The 17,667-nt window shown below is 41.6% G+C and overlaps 2 protein-coding genes across 4 annotated transcripts in view; one reads left to right on the plus strand and one right to left on the minus strand.

Annotated features, from left to right (window-relative positions):
- Window positions 1-6,017, plus strand: part of RTL4 (retrotransposon Gag like 4) — a 504,413-nt gene extending 498,396 nt beyond the window's left edge. Inside the window, exons 3-4 of the transcript XR_007409499.1 lie at window positions 2,419-2,491; window positions 5,831-6,017. The gene's annotated coding sequence lies outside the window, so the exon portion shown is untranslated. The remainder of the gene's footprint in view (window positions 1-2,418; window positions 2,492-5,830) is intronic.
- Window positions 1-17,667, minus strand: part of LHFPL1 (LHFPL tetraspan subfamily member 1) — a 54,534-nt gene that overhangs the window by 9,329 nt on the left and 27,538 nt on the right. The gene's annotated exons all lie outside the window — the stretch shown is intronic.

Raw genomic sequence — 17,667 nt, forward strand, 5'->3', positions numbered from 1 at the left:
CCCATCTGTTCAGAGGGTCCCATCTGTTCTATAGGGTCTCCATAGGTAGCAGCATAAAAATATTTTCAATGCAGCCAAGCTAAATGAAGAGAGAACTTTCTCTGCTAGGTTCAGGATGGATGAATAATTGTAAAAAATAAAGCAAAGCCAATGAATTCAAGGACAATTGCCAAACACCCTTTCCCCACCCCCACCCCACTGTAGCCCCCAGTGAAAAGATAGCCAAAACCATGAGGATAGCTCTCTTCTCACTCTCCAGGCTAAGCATGAGTATCAACAGAAGACCAGACTGGAGGCCCAGAACCCACTGAAGATTCCAGAAGCCTGTTAGGCTCCCTTGCCAGAGAAAAAGGCAAAACAAAAAAAAATCCTTTGAAAAACTTCAGTAATTCAGGTAACCATGTTTTTGTTAGTAGCCACTGTTTCTAGCTACTTGCTAGAAAGTCAGGGTAGCACTCAATAAAGAGCCAAATCCTCATGGTGACAGAGATGCCTTGATATGGTTGATTGTTTTCTCTTACACTTTGCCAAAAAAATTGAACCCTGCCATTGAAACCTTCCCCAGCACTAGTAAGCATTTGCTTCTGACTCATCCTTGTATGTTGTCAACCAGTCTTTCCTATTTATGTTATTTCTTACATAGCTATCCTGAGGTTTAGTTACTCCAATCATCTTTTCTCTTCAATGGGGGATAAAGGCAAGGAAGCATGTCTCAGGTCAACTTAAATTGTGCTTCTGGGTCTTTCGAGATTGTCCCCCACTCGCCCCTGAATAAACCTTCATGTCACTCTATGTTGTTCTTTTTATAGCTCATCAAACTACACTTGCAACAGCATTTCAGAAGAGATTTGGAAATTGCTATAGACTGAATGTTTGCATCTCCCCAAAACTCATGTGTTAAACCCTAATGCCCAATGTGAATGTATGTGGAAGTGGAGCCTTTGGGACACCTCATGACACTTAGGTCATGAGGGTGAAGGCTTAATAAATAGTATTAGTGCCCTTATAAAAGAGACCCCAGTGAACTCCCTTCCCCCTTCTGCCATGTGAAGACACAGCAAGAAACTGCCACATATGAATCAGGAAGAAAGAATTCACCAGACACTAAATCTGCTGGCACCCTGACCTTGGACTTCTTAGCCTCCAGAACTATGAGAAAAATATTTGTTGTTTATACATCATTCAGTCTTTGGCATCTCTTACAGCAGTCCAAACAGACTAAGACAAGTACTTTCCTCAAAGAGACTAGTAAAAAACCAAGTTCTGGACCTGCTTGACTCAGCATGTACTCTGTAAGATACTTGGCCTCTTAGAAATTGGCCCCTCTCCTCTAGCATCTGCTCAATAGATTTCTGATTGCATCCACTTGAACTTTTTCAGTTAATAAAGTCACCGTGGTAAGCTCTTTAAATACATTGTTCTCACATAGGTAAGATCAACAAACTAGATTGAGTAAAAGGGAGCCAGAGACAGAAGTGGAGCAAGTAAACAGACTTAGTGTGATAAGTGCTGTGACATAGAGCAATACAATGACACAGATGAGGGGCATCAAGTTCAGTTCTAAGGGGGCAAGGAGTTATCAAGAAAAAGTAGGAAGTTAGCTCACTGAGGAAGAGAAGAGTATTCCTAACAATGGAAGAACACATGCAAAGTTGCAAAGGTTTGAAAGAATGTGGTATTTTCAGGGCGATGGGGCAAGAGGAGGAGCTTGAGTGTTAGTGGAAGTGATGGCCAAGGTCCCTATAGACCATGCTTCCCGAATCCTTTTCCTGTAGGCAATGGGGAACCATTGCTAAAGAATAACACCAGATTTGCATTTTTGAAAGATCACTTTGGCCACAGAATGTGAGATGGACCAAGAAAGTGGTGTGGAGTATCTTCAGGAATATGGAGAAAGTCAGAGTTTTTTTCCTATAAAATAGATGAAAAAGATTGATAAGAGAAAGAAAATGGATTCTAGAGTTCTCAAGTGCTTTAGCAGTATTTAATACTTCTGATGATTGATATCATTATGGTTTGGGATTAAAATTATTATAGTTGTATTTAATAAATGTCTATATATGTATATATATATTTATATATATTTATATATATAAAATGTCTCCTCAAAGCTTCTTGAAGACTATGTTTTTCAATTCTTAAAATGCTATAATGCTATGCAGTGTGTATATATATGTATAATATATGTTAAATATGTAAATTATATAAAATATATATTTAATAAATATTAAATATGTATAGATATATTAAAATAAATATTTATATATATATAAAATGTCTCCTCAAAGCTTCTTGAAGACTATGTGTTTCAATTCTTAAAATAATGTACAGTGTCTCATTCAGTATCTTATATATGGTAAGTGTCCATAATATGCTTACTGAGTGACTGTTATATACTTTTTTTTCTGACTGGACTAGGTCGCTTTATTGGGGAAAGCCAGGATTATAATGGACTTAAGAGTTGGCATGGAGGCCCTTTTTCTTGCCAAAGGTGGGTACAACATTGACAAAGTGCCAGTTGCACTGCAGCCTCCGCTTGGCTCAGCTTGTCTTCTTCTGTTTCCCCTATTTGGCCACCTTGGGAGTTTGCCTTCTTACTTTCCCAACATGGGCCAGGGAACCATGGACTTCACCTCCAAGTATGCGGCCTGCTACTTCCAGGGTGATCAGAGCCTCCACTCCACACTGACCCAGGATAGCCTCATCCTCTAGGGGATATGCCTGTCAGGATCAAGACTTGATCTTCTGGACTGATGTCCTCCAGCAAGACTGAACAGCAGCCGCTGCATCCTCTACTGCAAAGATGGAGTCCAAAAAGAGGAAGGAGCAAGGGCACACATGTCCTCACCTCCTGCAGCATGCCACATCACTGCTCTACTTTTATATATTTCTGCCAGAATCTTCAAATTCTTATTAATGCTAGAATATCAGACCAGGCAAGCCGATACACCTCAAGATTCAGGAGCAGGTGCACCCTCATTCTAGCCATTGACTTAGCCCCATATCTGCAAGACCAGGTTTGAACATCAGCTATTTATATCCATGTTCCATTGGCCAATAGATATAGACCCTAAATGCTCTCCTTGGGCCCAATATGTCTGGGTAACAATCAATGCCACAAATAATACCACCCGATATGTGTATAGCATTTTACAATTTACAAGGCACCTATTCTATCCATTATTTCATTTAATCCTTTTTTATTTGTTTTATTCATTCATCCTTTGGCAGGAATGTCATTATAGAGAAAGTCATTGAGCAGACAGATAAGTATATGATAAAGATTGCCACTTAGCCAGAGAGTTGAGACTGGGCCAGGTCCATGTGTGCCCAGGAAGTCATATGGCACATGAACATGAGGATGGCAGAGAATGGTATTTGCAACCATGACCTGTTATTTACAAACTGAAACTATGGACAAGTCATTTAACATTTCTGAGTTTTAGCAGTCCTATGGACACAATGGAAGTGACACCACAGAGCAGCTGTGAAGGTCAAATGATATGATATAAAGCACTCAGCACAGCACCCAGAATAAGCAATACTTCTGGGTCCCCTTTCCTCTCAGCTAAACATTTTTCAGTTAGTCCACTAGTTCCCACAAATGTCTGGAGACAGCTTTAACATGCAGATTTCTAGGCCCTGCTCCAGATCTATAGAATTATTCTCTCTGGGGAGAGGCCCCTGTGATTGCAAAGCACAGTCCAGTGGGGAACCACCTGAATGAGACCTTATCATTAGTTCAAACTGATCCAACTTTTAGATGAAAAGTCAAACTTTAATTAAGAACCTATGGTGTGGGGGTGCCTGGGTGGCTCAATTGGTTAAGTGATCAGCCGTTGGTTTCAGTTCAGGTCGTGATCTCAGGGTCCTGAGATCCAGCCTGCATTGGGCTCTGCACTCGGCGCAGAGTCGGCTTAGGACCCTCTGTCCCTAAGCTCCTGCCTTCTATTATTTCTCTCTGTCTCAAATAAATGAATAAATCTTTAAAAACAGAAAAAAGGACCTACAGTGTGCTTGATGAAGTGCTTACAGGCTTTCTTTTGAAAGATACATGTGTATGCAATTTCTCCCAATTCATCTGGGTGGGACTTGGTGAAAATTGTTTGAGAAAGTCATGCAACACAGTGGACAGACATATATTTCCACCCCTGTAACTCTAATTTTGCCAAAGAACTGCCCTGGGGATATGCAAGAACTGTTCCCAGTTTTCCCTCTGATCCCTGCCTTTGAAAGCTCTTTCACTTATTAGATAACCTGGGTCAGTCTAACCTGTAAGAGTAACAACAATAATCATGGCAGTTCTTGTTGACGTTTATTGAGTTCAGGCCCTGTACTAAGTTTTAGGTGCCTCACTTCATTTTGTCCTCACAAGAGCCCCGTGAAATGGGCGCTACTGTACCGACACCCCTATTTAAAACTGGTTTCTGTTTATGTATATATATTTTTAATTTTTTGGAGAAGGGTTAGGATACTGTGTTGTTCCAGAGCAGCCCGGGAAAGACACTCACTAAAAGTGAGGGGAACAAAGAAGACTTACTGAGGTTTATAGAAGTAAGTTTGAGCAGAGGAAATGGAAGAAAGGAGATGAAGCTTGAACCCTATTTGACCTGAGGGCCGGAGGCGGGATGGAGAAAGCGCAGAGAACACGATGAATTCACCTGCCTTTACCGCCATCTCGTGGTGGTCTGTTGGACAGACAACTAGTTCACAATTTTGCATTTACTGTTTCAATAGGGGAGCCTGCTAGACCCTCTGCAAGGCACTACGTGGGGAAACAAGGCCAAGTAAAACAGAGAACCTGCCCTTTGAGGACCTTTTAGAGTCTGCCACCCTCTGGAGTCATCAGGCTGGAAGTCATCTTAGGGATCGACTATGCCAGGTGTAAGCACCCTTTTCTCATGCAGGCTCTTTTCAGGAAAGGCAGAAATGTTTATAAGCACCACCATTTTTTTTTCTGTTCAAAATGAAGAATAGCTTAGCATCCCATGGGGTGTATAGAGTCTCATTACTTGAAATTCTTCACTATTTTTAATAGAAGATGGTCAGTGAGAAAATTGGCACTGAAGTTTAGTCACTAAAATGATAGGGAGGAGGAATCTAACAGTAGGAAAGTTTTCTCATCTTTTATGCCTTACAGCTCTAGGGCATTGTTTTCATAGAGCACATTTATGTGCACTTTGTCATTTCATGGCCAAAACAATCCCTCAAGAGATAAAATCATCTTCATCGTAGTCACTGGGAACTAGGTTTACAGAAGTGAAATGTATATGAGGAATCTAAAAAAGCCAAAGTGGTCCAAAACAGAGAGTAAAATGATGGTTACCAGGTGCTGGAAAGGGGCAGGGAGATAGGACAGACGTTGCTTTTAAGCAAACTTGCAACAAGTAATCAATAAGCCCTAGACCTCTAATGCACAGTATAGTGAATATAGACAATAATATTGTATCATAATCATCAAACTTGCTAAGAGACTAGAACTTAATTATTCCAACCACTACAAAAAATAATTATGTCATATGATAGAGGTGCTAATTATCACTACAATGTCAATGGTATTGCGATATAGAAATGTATCATATTAACATGTACACCTTAAATTTACATAATGTTATAGGTCAAATATATTTCAATAAAAAGCACAAAAATATACGAAGCTGAAATGACTTGGTTCTGGTCACACAGGAAAATGGCAATGGAGCCACCTTGCAATTTGTTCCATTCACTCAGGGCAACATTTAGAGAGCACCCAAGCGTGTGCCAGGCACCAGGGATATATGGTTAAATTAAGTTGCTCCCTGACTCACTGATTGCCTCCTGCCTGTTCCAGCTTCACCCAACTTCTCCAGATGGAAACACCTCTTTGTGTGAGCTGGGAGGACAACTGAAAAACCTTAAGCAACACCTGAGCTACGAGTTTTCCAGAAGGACAGGCTCCTCAGGGCATTCTAGCTGATGCTGCCTGATGAATGAGTTGCTTTTTCCCAATTCACTGAGCCAATGCCTGGACCTCACTCCCATGGGTAAGTGATACTAAAAGTCTCCTCAACTCTAGGAAGGCTGCCTTACATAGACTGGTTTACCCTTCTGGGTTTTTTTTTAAAGATTTTATTTATTTATTTGAGAGAGAGAGCACACAAGTAAGACAGGGAGGGGCAGAGGGAGAAGGAGAAGCTAACTCCCCACTGAACAAGGAGCCCCATGTGAAGGCTCAATCCCAGGACCCTGAGATCCTGACCAGAGCTGAAGGCAGACGTTTAACTGACTGAGCCACCCAGGAGCCCCTATTCTTCTGCTTTTTTTTTTTTTTTAAGAATACAATAGATAGATATGAAATTTGATCAAAGGTCTCATCACAAAGGTAGGTCATACCAAGGACCTAGGAAGGTGTCTGGGCCTTCCAATTGCTCATCAGTATAGGTCAATGCTCTCTCTCTCTCTCTCTCTCTCTCTCTCTCTCTCTCTCAAAACAGGGAAACCAAGGTTCAAGTTGATGAAGTGACATGCCCACGCATATTTTGAAAAATTAAAACACAGCTGTCCTGATACCCAGTCCAGGACTGTTTTTACCATGCTCTGCTGCCCCTCTGTGGACATGAGAATGTATTTAGCCACCTCATTGTGCTCTGGCGAGGGAGCACAAGAAAACAGAATGTCCACGAAAAAGGAAACTGATAGAAAGGAAAGGTAACAGGAAATGTCTGGAAACTGAACCCATAAAGTCCAAACTTCGAGTCACCGTAAAAGGCTTTGAACTGGCAAGAATGAGAGGAAATGATGAGAGAGCAAAGGAAATGGGCCTCTGAGAGAGGAAACAGGGAGCACACACAAAGCCTTGGGGTAGCCTCTGTTGCAGGCCTTTGTCAAATGGAGTGGGTCTCTCCCTCCCTCCCAGAAGCCAAGCCTGGGGCATCCTCCCTTACAAGGCTCTTAAGACCTGGACCCACTACCTACTAACACAAGTTACATTTAGTGCATGCTGTTATGCTAAATGCTTTGTACGTATGTATCACTTCACTTAATCTTCTCAATAACCTTATGGGGAAAACTCTTTTTATCAATCCCCAGTAATGGAGACACAGTGAGGTTAAATAGCAGGCCCCAAAATGCACAACCACTAAGGGGCAGGGCTTGATTTCAATGCAGGTCTTTCTACTATTATCCTGTGTTTTTAAGCCATCGTGGGATAAGTAATGTCTCCTTGCTGTAATGAGAACGTTTCCATCTCAACAATTGGTATTATAATGATGATGGTGATACCAGACAATGACTGTTGACTGGTATCTGTATACCAAACACTGTACTAGGTGTTTTGCATTTGTGATCTCATTTAATCTTTACAATGACCTCAGGAGGTAGCAATAAACTCCTGCATGCTGAAAAACTAGCCCAAGGTCACAGAGCTCAGATGCAGCTGTGCTAAAGTCCATTCTACCACTAGACAATCTTTCCTTGAGTTTCTTCCCTGACTCCCACTGTTGTTGATGCCAATTAGAGACTTGATGAAGGGGATCCCTGGGTGGCGCAGCGGTTTGGCGCCTGCCTTTGGCCTAGGGCGCGATCCTGGAGACCCAGGATCCGAATCCCACATCGGGCTCCCGGTGCACGGAGCCTGCTTCTCCCTCTGCCTGTGTCTCTGCCTCTCTCTCTCTCTCTCTCTCTCTCTCTCTCTCTCTCTGTGACTATCATAAATAAAATAAAAAAAAAATAAAAAAAAATAGAGACTTGATGAAGGAAAACTGAGAGGTGGAGTGAAATGCATTAATTTAATGTTGGACTTAGAACTTATTTGTGTGGGATCAAGTTGTTGAAATCTCTATTTGATGGCCAGAGTTTAATTAACAATCATCAAAACACCTTTCTCAGCTTAAATCTTTCATTTACTTAATCAAATTAAGGTGTGGGAAAGTTTGCACTTAACAGAGCTGTTGTTGAAAGCCTTTGTCTGACTTTCCCCTTCTTACTGAGTGATTCATTCATCAAACAGGGATGGGATTGCCACTGAGCAGCACCTACATCATGCCTGAGAATCAGGAAGCTCATGCCAAGTCCCTTGCTGTGGGCCTTGAAAAAGTCACCTGCCCCTATTGGGTCTAACTAACTGTAAATAAGCCCACTGATTAATCTTCAAGGTCCCTTTCATTGTAGGTTTCAGTGCAATTTCCTGATTAGTATTTGGGTTTTTTCCCCTGTTTTAAATATTTGAGTTAATTTCTTATTTATTTTTTATTGAGATATAATTGACATATAACATTATATTCATTTCAGGTGTACAACATAATGATTCAATATTTGTATATATTGTGAAATAATCATCACAGTAAGTCTAGTTAACATCCTCTACCATACATAATTACAATATTTTTCTTGTAACTTTTAAAATCTACTCTTAGCAACTTTCAAATATACAATAGAGTATTATTAACTGTAGTCACCATGCTGTACATTATATCCCCAAGACTTACTAATTTTATAATTAGAAATTTTAATCTTTTGACCTTCTTCACCCATTTCACCCACCCCCCACCCCTGCCTCTGGCAATAACCAATCAGTTCTCTGTATCCATGACTGGTTGGTTTGGTTGGCTTTATAGGTTATAGAGTATTTGTCTTTATCTGACTTATTTCACAGAGCAGAATGCCCTCAAGTCCCATCCATATTGTTGCACATGTCAAGATTTCCTTCTTTTTTATGCTTGAATAATATTCCATTCTATACATATTCCACATTTTCTTTATCCATTCATCTATTAATGGATACATAGTTTGTTTCTATATCTTGGTTATTGTAAATAATGCTGCAATGAACAGAGGATTGAATGTATTTCTTGAGATAGTGTTTTCATTGTCTTCAAATAAATACCAAGAAATGAAATTCCTGGATTATATGGTAATGCTAGTTTTTAAGTTTTTGACAAATTTCTACACTATTTTCCACATTGGCTGCACCAATTTACACTCCCACCAACAATGCACAAGAGTTCTCTTTTTTCCACATCCTCACCAACACTTGTTATTTTCTGTCTTCGTGATAGTAGCCATTCTAACAAGTGTGAGGTGATATCTCATTGTGATTTTGATTTGCATTTCCCTGGTGATTAGTGGCGTTGAGTACTTTTCATGTACTTGTTGGCCATCTGTATGTCTTCTTTGAAAAAATGACCATTTAGATCCTCTGCTCATTTTCTAAATTGGATTGTCTGGTTGAGGGGGGGTTGCTATTGAGTTGTATATGTTCTTTATACACTTTGAAGATTAACCCCTTATCAAGATATATGATTTGCAGATACTGACTCCCATTTGGTAGGTTGCCTTTGCATTGTGTTGATGGTTTCCTTTGTTGTGCAGAAGCTTTTTTGGTTTTACATAGACCCACTTGTTTATTTTTGCTTGTGTTGTCTGTGCTTTCCAGTCAAATCCAAAAAGTGATTGGCAAGACCTAATTAAAGGAGCTTATTTCCTAACTTCCTGTTTTCTTCTAGGAGTTTTTGTTTTCAGGTCTTATGTTTAAGTCTTTAATCCATTTTGAGTAAATTTTTGTGTATAAGATAGTTGTCCAGCTTCATTCTTTTATATGTGGTTGTTCAGTTTTCCCAACACCATTTATTTATTTTTATTTTTTTAAAGATTTTATTTATTTATTCATGACAGACACAGAGAGAGAGAGAGGCAGAGACACAGGCAGAGGGATAAGCAGGCTCCATGCAGGGAGTCCGACACGGAACTCGATTCTGGGTCTCCAGGATCATACCCTGGGCTGAAGGCGGCGCCAAACTGCCGGGCCATCAGGGCTGCCCCCAACACCATTTATTGAAGAAAATTTCCATTTTCCATTGTATATTCTTGGTTCCTTTGTCATAAATTAATTGACATATTTGCGTTGGTTTGTTTCTGAGCTCTCTAGTCTGTTCCATTAATGTATATATCTGCTTTTATGTCAATATCATACTGTTTTGCCTACTATAGACTTGTATTATAGTTTGAAATCAGGAAACATGATGCCTCCAGCTTTTTTCTTCTTTCCTAAATCTGTTTTGGCTATTCAGGGGTCTCTTATGGTTTCATACAAGTTAATTTCTTCTTTAATGGAGAAAAAGAAGAAAGGGAATCAATTCCCTAAACTGCTCAACTGATGACTCTGGTGGGTGAGAGCCAGGTAAGGTATGTTTCCAGGGTGTTAGCAGGCACTGACCAAGGACTGGGACAGCAGGGGACCTGGAGGATAGACTGGGAGACATGAGGGAAGATCCTAGAAACAGGAGAGGCAGTGGGAGGAAGGTGGTCATATAACCGAACCAACATGAGTTTGCTCCTTGGTGAGTCAGAAACTGCACCAGGTTTGAGCTGTTGCACAAAGTAAATTTTATTTGCAATATATAAAGAGATCACAGGGAATAGCTTTCCAAAGCTGTGAGTTCCCAAGCAAGAGTGGATGGGTTCTCTTTATTTAGGGTGAGGAAGAACATTTAGATAGGGGAGCCTTGTCATTGTATGTAGAGGCTGGCATAAGGTCACAAATGCACCTTAAGGAAAGGTGCCTATACATACATTGTATGTTATATAAATGAGGCTGAGGTTCCTCCTTGGGTGGAGATTTTAGTATTATAATAAAAGTAGTCAGCAGTCATTCTAAAGGCCACTCATGATCCATCTGTACAGGTGCGAGTCAGAGGTTAAGTTAAAAGTGGATGGCTAGTCTGGGCAGGCTGGAGGTCTTGTCGGGGCAGTCACTATGGCCCTAAGGGGCAGTTTCACTTTCTATTTGCCTGAGTTAAGAGAGAAGCTGGAAAGAGCTTACGGAAAAATGTGTGACAAAGGTCGGTGAGTCCAAGCAGGCAGGCAGTAAAGGCAAGGTCTTGGGGTCTAGCTGGTGATAGGCAAACTTTTGGAGTGCCAGAGTTTGGGGATTCCTTATGCAACTGTGTTTTTGTCTGGAGAGCCCTGTCTTCTCCAACCCCCCTCTGATCTTATATTTTCCATTTCCTGCCCCACCCAATCCCTTTCTTTCAAGAAGAGAGACAAAGATAAGTCGTATTGTAAGGAGTAGATATGCTAAAAGACCAGAGAGTGACCCTAGGTAGAGTGTATATGATCTTGAAGCATATGAAACAAAAACCTTTGTATATCTTTCCCCTACGATCAAGGTTAGCGAGACAATTTAGGTGTCTTTATTAATGCAAGACAAATCTAGAGGCACTTTAAAAACTCCCCACACATGTCCATTCCACTTATGACCTCTTCCAGAATCCCATCAGGTTTAGCTGCTGCCTTCTATATTTGTGTACCCTGATTATACTAAAAGATCAACAGGGGGCTTAGGCTGAAGGCAGAAGTGAAGGAGACAAGATGCAATACTAGGTACTTTCCACAATGTTTCAGATATGTGTTTCTGAAAACAATAGAGCTAAAGCACATCTTAAGGAGAAATTCATAGATGACTCAACACATACCCTCAATCAATGGAGAAGGGGAAAAATCATTGTAGTCACAAACAAGACAGTGAATTATGAGATAAGCTCCATTCACAGTTTTGCCTTTCACTTGCTATATGACCTTACACAAATCACTTTACCAATTCCTACCTCAGGGTTTCCTCATCATAAAATGGGTACATTACTATCTGCTGTCCATGCACTTTTGAAAATCTGTTAGATAATATTCATGAGAACATGTTGCAAATGTGATCCATTGATAGAAGGTACAGACCTTACCTTAGAATTAACTACTATTGATAATACAGTAGTTTTATAAGCTAGCTTGAAATCAGCTATGTCCTATTGAAGTATTTAGCTTTGATCCTCAGTGGGGCTTTTTTTGGGTGATGGGCCCATCAGTATGAAAGAATTTCCTAGAAGTTTTGTGGATCTAAGAGGATTTTGAAAAGGCTAGAATGTTCATTCTCCTCCAGCAGCTCAGTTTCTCTGCTCTCCCTCATAGCAAAACTTTTTGAAAGAATTGTTTACATATGCTGCTTTCATTTTCCTCATCTTACAATTACTCCAGTATCTATAACTGCCAAACTGCCCCTCTAGGTTACTTTTGTCTGGCTGACTCCAATGGTTACTTCTCTATCCTCAGCAACTTGAATCAGTGTTAAACACAAGTGACTACACCCTCTTCTTAGACGTACTCTCTTTCTCTTGTCTGTTGCGACCCTGCACTTATTTTTCTTTATATGTCCCCCTGGATCTTCCTTCTAAGCCTCTTTAGTAGACTCTTTGTTCTCTGTAGAGGAGCATAGCAGTTAGGAGTACAGACTCTCAAGCCCTGCTCTCCAATATGGCAGCCACTGGTCACATTGGAGCTATTATTTAAATTAGTAAAATTAAATAAATTAAATTAATAAAATTAAACATCTATTAAATTAAATTCAACATTTAGTCCCACCAGACTAACATTTCAGTTGTTCAACAATAATATCTGGCTAAAGGCGAACACAGTGGAACATAAGACACAGAACATTTCCATCATTTCAGGAACTCCTATTGGAACCAGACTTCTGGAATTCAAATCCCAGATCTGCTGATTTATCAGCTGAGTAACCTTAGGCAAGTTACTTGATCTCACAGAAAAAAATCTCTACCTTCATAGAGTTTACGCTATCCTTACAATGGGAAAATATGACATGCCTAAAATGTAGAGAGAAGATCTATAAACATTGATGGCTCTCCAAGAGATACTGGTAAGTGAAAAATGCAAGGTGCAGAATGGTATAGTTAGCTACATAGCTAAATAGATACATAATATGTTCTTGGTAGGACAAAATAAAAATACACTCATATTGTTATATTTATTAAAAATTCTGGAGAGATGAAAAAAAATTTAATGGCTCCTTTTGGGAATGGAGTCGGCATTAGGAAAAAGACTTCGGGGGAATCCCTGGGTGGCTCAGTGGTTTAGCACCTGCCTTTGGCCCAGGGTGTGATCCTGGAGTTCCCCGGATCGAGTCCCACGTTGGGCTCCCTGCATGGAGCCTGCTTCTCCCTCTGCCTCCCTCTCTCTCTCTGTCTCTCATGAATAAATAAATCTTTTAAAAAAAAAAAAAGGAAAAAGACTTCGACTTTACATTTTATACATTTATGTACTGTTTTATCACATACATAAATTACTTTCGATTAAAAACAATCTTAAATTTATATGTATATAACTTGGCATTTTTCTGGTTCGTTTGTTGTACAATCATTGTTGTATAGAACATAGTAGCTTAAAACAACATCCATTTTATTATATCTCAAGAATCTATTGGTCACAATTTGATCAGGGCCCAGCTGAGCAATATTTCCCACTGCAATTGGCTTTAACCAAAGTCATTCAGTGGTATTCAGATGGCTTAAATGGAGGGTCCAGGACTGCTTTACTTATATGTCTGGTGCCTTGGAAGGAATGGCTGGAAGTTTGGATCTAGCTGGGCCTCTCTTTATTTCCAAGCATCTCCAGGGCTTTCCATTTCGTCCCTCCAGTAGAGTAGTCAAATTTTTCATATGATGGCTCAGATGTCCAAGAACCAATATGGAAACTACAAGTGCTTTAAAGGCTAGGCCTAGAATGAGCTTTTTGTCACTTATGCCATACTCTATTGATTAAAGCAGTTATAGGCCAGCCCAGATTTAGGGGATAAGCAGTAGAGATAGATCCAGGCTATCGGAAGAGCATCAAAGAATTTGTGGCTATCTTTAGTCCAATACAGACAACCAAAATTGCTGTCTTAATACGAGTTATATCTTGGATAATTCAGGTTAGGACTAAAAATCCTAACTGTGGATGTTTCAGGATAACTTAAATGGCAAGTCAGGGAAAGAGGAGCTAAAGACAGGAATGTGACCCCTTCTACTGGAAAACAAAGGAGGCCATTCAGAGTCTCAGAGTAGAATTCTGTTTTACCTACTCTCAGAATCACCTTGGCAGGCTAACAATGTCTGCTTCCATTGTTCTACACATTCCTTTCATCTCTCTCAAGCAAGTCAGAGTAAGAAGTTTTGTTCCTTGGGTAGGGTTCATGTCTTTCTTAACTCTAAAACTTCCTTTCCAAAATACAGAGTGCATAGTAGAGTATAGAGCCTACAGCAGAATAAAAATAATACCACCGGGGATCCCTGGGTGGCGCAGCGGTTTAGCGCCTGCCTTTGGCCCAGGGCGCGATCCTGGAGACCCGGGATCAAGTCCCACGTCGGGCTCCCGGTGCATGGAGCCTGCTTCTCCCTCTGCCTGTGTCTCTGCCTCTGTCTCCCTCTCTGTGTGACTATCATAAATAAATAAAAATTAAAAAAAATAATAATACCACCAATTGATAGTCTATTCTCTAGCACATTCTGCTCTACTATCTTTTAAGGCCACCATCTACTTTAAGTCAAATGCCGTGCTAGGTTCTTTAATATATATTTTATTATTTCATTGTAACAACACTGGGACAGGTATTTTTTAATGGGAAAGATTTATGTTTTATTATTATAATCATTAAATTTTGTTCATCAAAATGCACAAGCAAGAGAGTAGAAAAACCTACCACTGGATAAAATGTGAAAATTGTTTTTGGAGAAGATTTTTGGGAACAGGTATTATTATTACTCTCCATTTCACAGAGAAGGAAGGTGAGACACAGACATTAAACGACTTTACCCCCATAACCACTATATAGGTGGCAATGCCTAGATAGCCACTAAGATCTTTGGCTCCAGAGCCTATGATCTTTCAGTCTACAATACTGCCTCTCAAGGAAAAAGAAACAAAAGTATGCATACTGGATACTTTTCTTCTATTTCATTCATCCATCCACAAAATATCCAAGGTGTTCCGAGGGTGCTTTCAACACTACCAGAATCTCTAGAGTGTCAAAGAAAGATCTAAGGAGAAAGGCTATATTTTTCACATTGGTATTTCCAAACTTTGGTATTAATAGCTTGGTATTCACAACATATCACCAAATATAGTTTTTAATTCTACTTCATGTTTTGCTGCTGCTCCTGGACCCTCTATATTATGAGGGAACAGCTGCTAATACAGTTGGCACTATCATGTATGTTTGGGCAGCTGACCAGAAAAGGGTCAAGGATAGCACAGGTTGTTTCTTCTTTTCAGCATTAACCAGGAAAGGGCTAATACAGAGGCCTGTAATTAAAGAATATGGTCAGGAAATGTGGCTCATGGGTGAGAGACACTTAGGCAGTGGGAAGACTTTGAAAGAGTGATTCAAAAAAAGGAAACTGGAGGGCTTAACTCAAGCAGGATTCAGCAATCCTTTCAACCCTAAAGATTCACAGAACAACAGTATTCAGTGCACTGAGTAGAGGGGAGCTAGAGCCCTTGGGAAGGCATATGGTGGAGACAAGGGTAAATAAAAGAGGATAATGCAATGGAGAGAGAAACAATTTAAAAAATTGAGTAAAAAGAGAAAAATAACTATCCTGTGGTAAACGTGACTGATGGCTATCAACTGGAAACAAAGGCAGCCACACACAAAATTGCCCATTTGTGAACTAGCCCCTTGGGGGTGGTGATTAGTGCAGAAAACTGCCAAATGACTACATACAAATCATGTCTGCAATTTTTTACTTCGGCATTTTACATTAATCAAAGTAGCAACTCATTTTATGAGGCCAATGTTACCTTCATACCCAAATCCAACAAACACATCACAGGAAAGAAATCTATAGACTAATATTCCTAATGAATACAGATGCAAAAATCCTCAATAAAGTGCCAACAACCCAAACAGCAACATATAAAATGGATTATACACAATGACCAACTGTGATTTATCCCTGAAATGCAAGATTGGTTTAACATATGAAGAGCAATCAATAAAATGCATGTGATCATCTCAGTAGGTGAAGAAAAAGTATTTGACAAAATACTTCCATGATGAATGCACATAACACACTAGGAATAGATAAAAGGGGACTTTCTCAAACTAGTAAAAGCCACATACTAAAAAAACATAGTTAACATCAACACTTAATGGTAAAAAACTGGATGCTTTACTCCTAAGATCAGGGATAAGATAAGGATGTTTGCTCTCACCCGTTCTATTCAACATTGTTGTGGATGTTCTAGCCAGGGCAATGAGATAATGAAAAGAAATGAAAGACATCTAGATTGGAATGGGAGAAGTAAAACTATCGCTATTCTCAGATGACATGACCTTGTATATAGAAATCTTAAGAAATCTGCCCCCAAAACATCATTAGAATTTTTTTTTTTTTAATTTTTATTTATTTATGATAGTCACAGAGAGAGAGAGAGAGGCAGAGACACAGGCAGAGGGAGAAGCAGGCTCCATGCACCGGGAGCCCGACGTGGGATTCGATCCTGGGTCTCCAGGATCGCGCCCTGGGCCAAAGGCAGGCGCCAAACCGCTGCGCCACCCAGGGATCCCCATCATTAGAATTGAAGGAGTTCAGTAACCTTGAGGAATACAGGAGGCGGGGCAAGATGGCGGAAGAGTAGGGTCCCCAAGTCACCTGTCCCCACCAAATTACCTAGATAACCTTCAAATCATCCTGAAAATCTATGAATTCAGCCTGAGATTTAAAGAGAGAAGAGCTGGAATGCAACAGTGAGAAGAGTTCGCGCTTCTATCAAGGTAGGAAGACGGGGAAAAAGAAATAAAGAAACAAAGGCCTCCAAGGGGGAGGAGCCCCGCGAGGAGCCGGGCTGAGGCCGGGGCGAGTGTCCCCAGGACAGGAGAGCCCCGTCCCGGAGAAGCAGGAGCTGCACCAACCTTCCCGGGTGGAAAGGGGCTCGCAGGGTGCTGGAACAGGATCCAGGAGGGGCGGGGATGCCCTCGGGCTCCCTGGGACAGTAACAGAGCAACTGCGCGCCCAGGAGAGTGCGCCGAGCTCCCCAAGGGCTGCAGCACGCACGGCGGGACCCGGTGGGACCGGAGCAGCCAGGAGGGGCTCGGGCGGCGGCTCCGCGGAGGGGGCTGCGGGGACGGGAGCAGTTCGGAGGGGCTCGGGCGGCGGCTCCGCAGAGGGGGCTGCGCGGCCCCGGGAGCAGCTCGGAGGGGCTCGGGCAGAGGAAGAGGCTCCGTGTGGAGGGGGCTGCGCGGCGGGAGCGCGAATCCAACAGCGCAGGCCCCGGAGCACAGGGCGACGGGACACAGCCCAGGATCCGGCCTCCCCCGGGACAGGCAGAGGCCGGGAGGGTACAGGACAGCGAGGACGCTCCTGCCGCTGGGCAGCTCCTGAACTGTGCAGATCGGCGCTCCCGCCCCCAGAGCATCCAGGCCCCTGTGGACTGGGAGCTGTGGTAGTTACTGCGGGAGCTGACGCCAGGGCTGGAGAGCCACCACTGTTGTTGTTCCTCCTGGGGCCTCACAGGATAAACAACCCCCACTGAGCCTCACAGTGGCCTAACAGGATAAACAGGATAAACAACTCCCACTGAGCCGGGCACCAGGCAGGGGGCTGAGCAGCTCCCCTAGGTGCTCACACCTGAGAATCACCACAGCAGGCCCCACCCCCAGAAGACCAGCTAGACGGACAGGGGAAAAGCAAGTTATTGACCCTGCAGCACTGGAAAGTTCCAGGGGAAGTCGAGGGATTTACAGTATATAGAATCAGAGGATACTCCCCCTTGCTTTTTGTTTTCTGTTTGCTTCCCCCGTTTTTTTTTCTTCTTTTTTTTTTTCTTTTCTTTTTTCTCTTCTCTCTTTTTCTCCTTTTCCCA

This window comes from Canis lupus, chromosome X (genome assembly GCF_003254725.2).
Source record: "Canis lupus dingo isolate Sandy chromosome X, ASM325472v2, whole genome shotgun sequence".
NCBI lineage: Eukaryota > Metazoa > Chordata > Mammalia > Carnivora > Canidae > Canis > Canis lupus.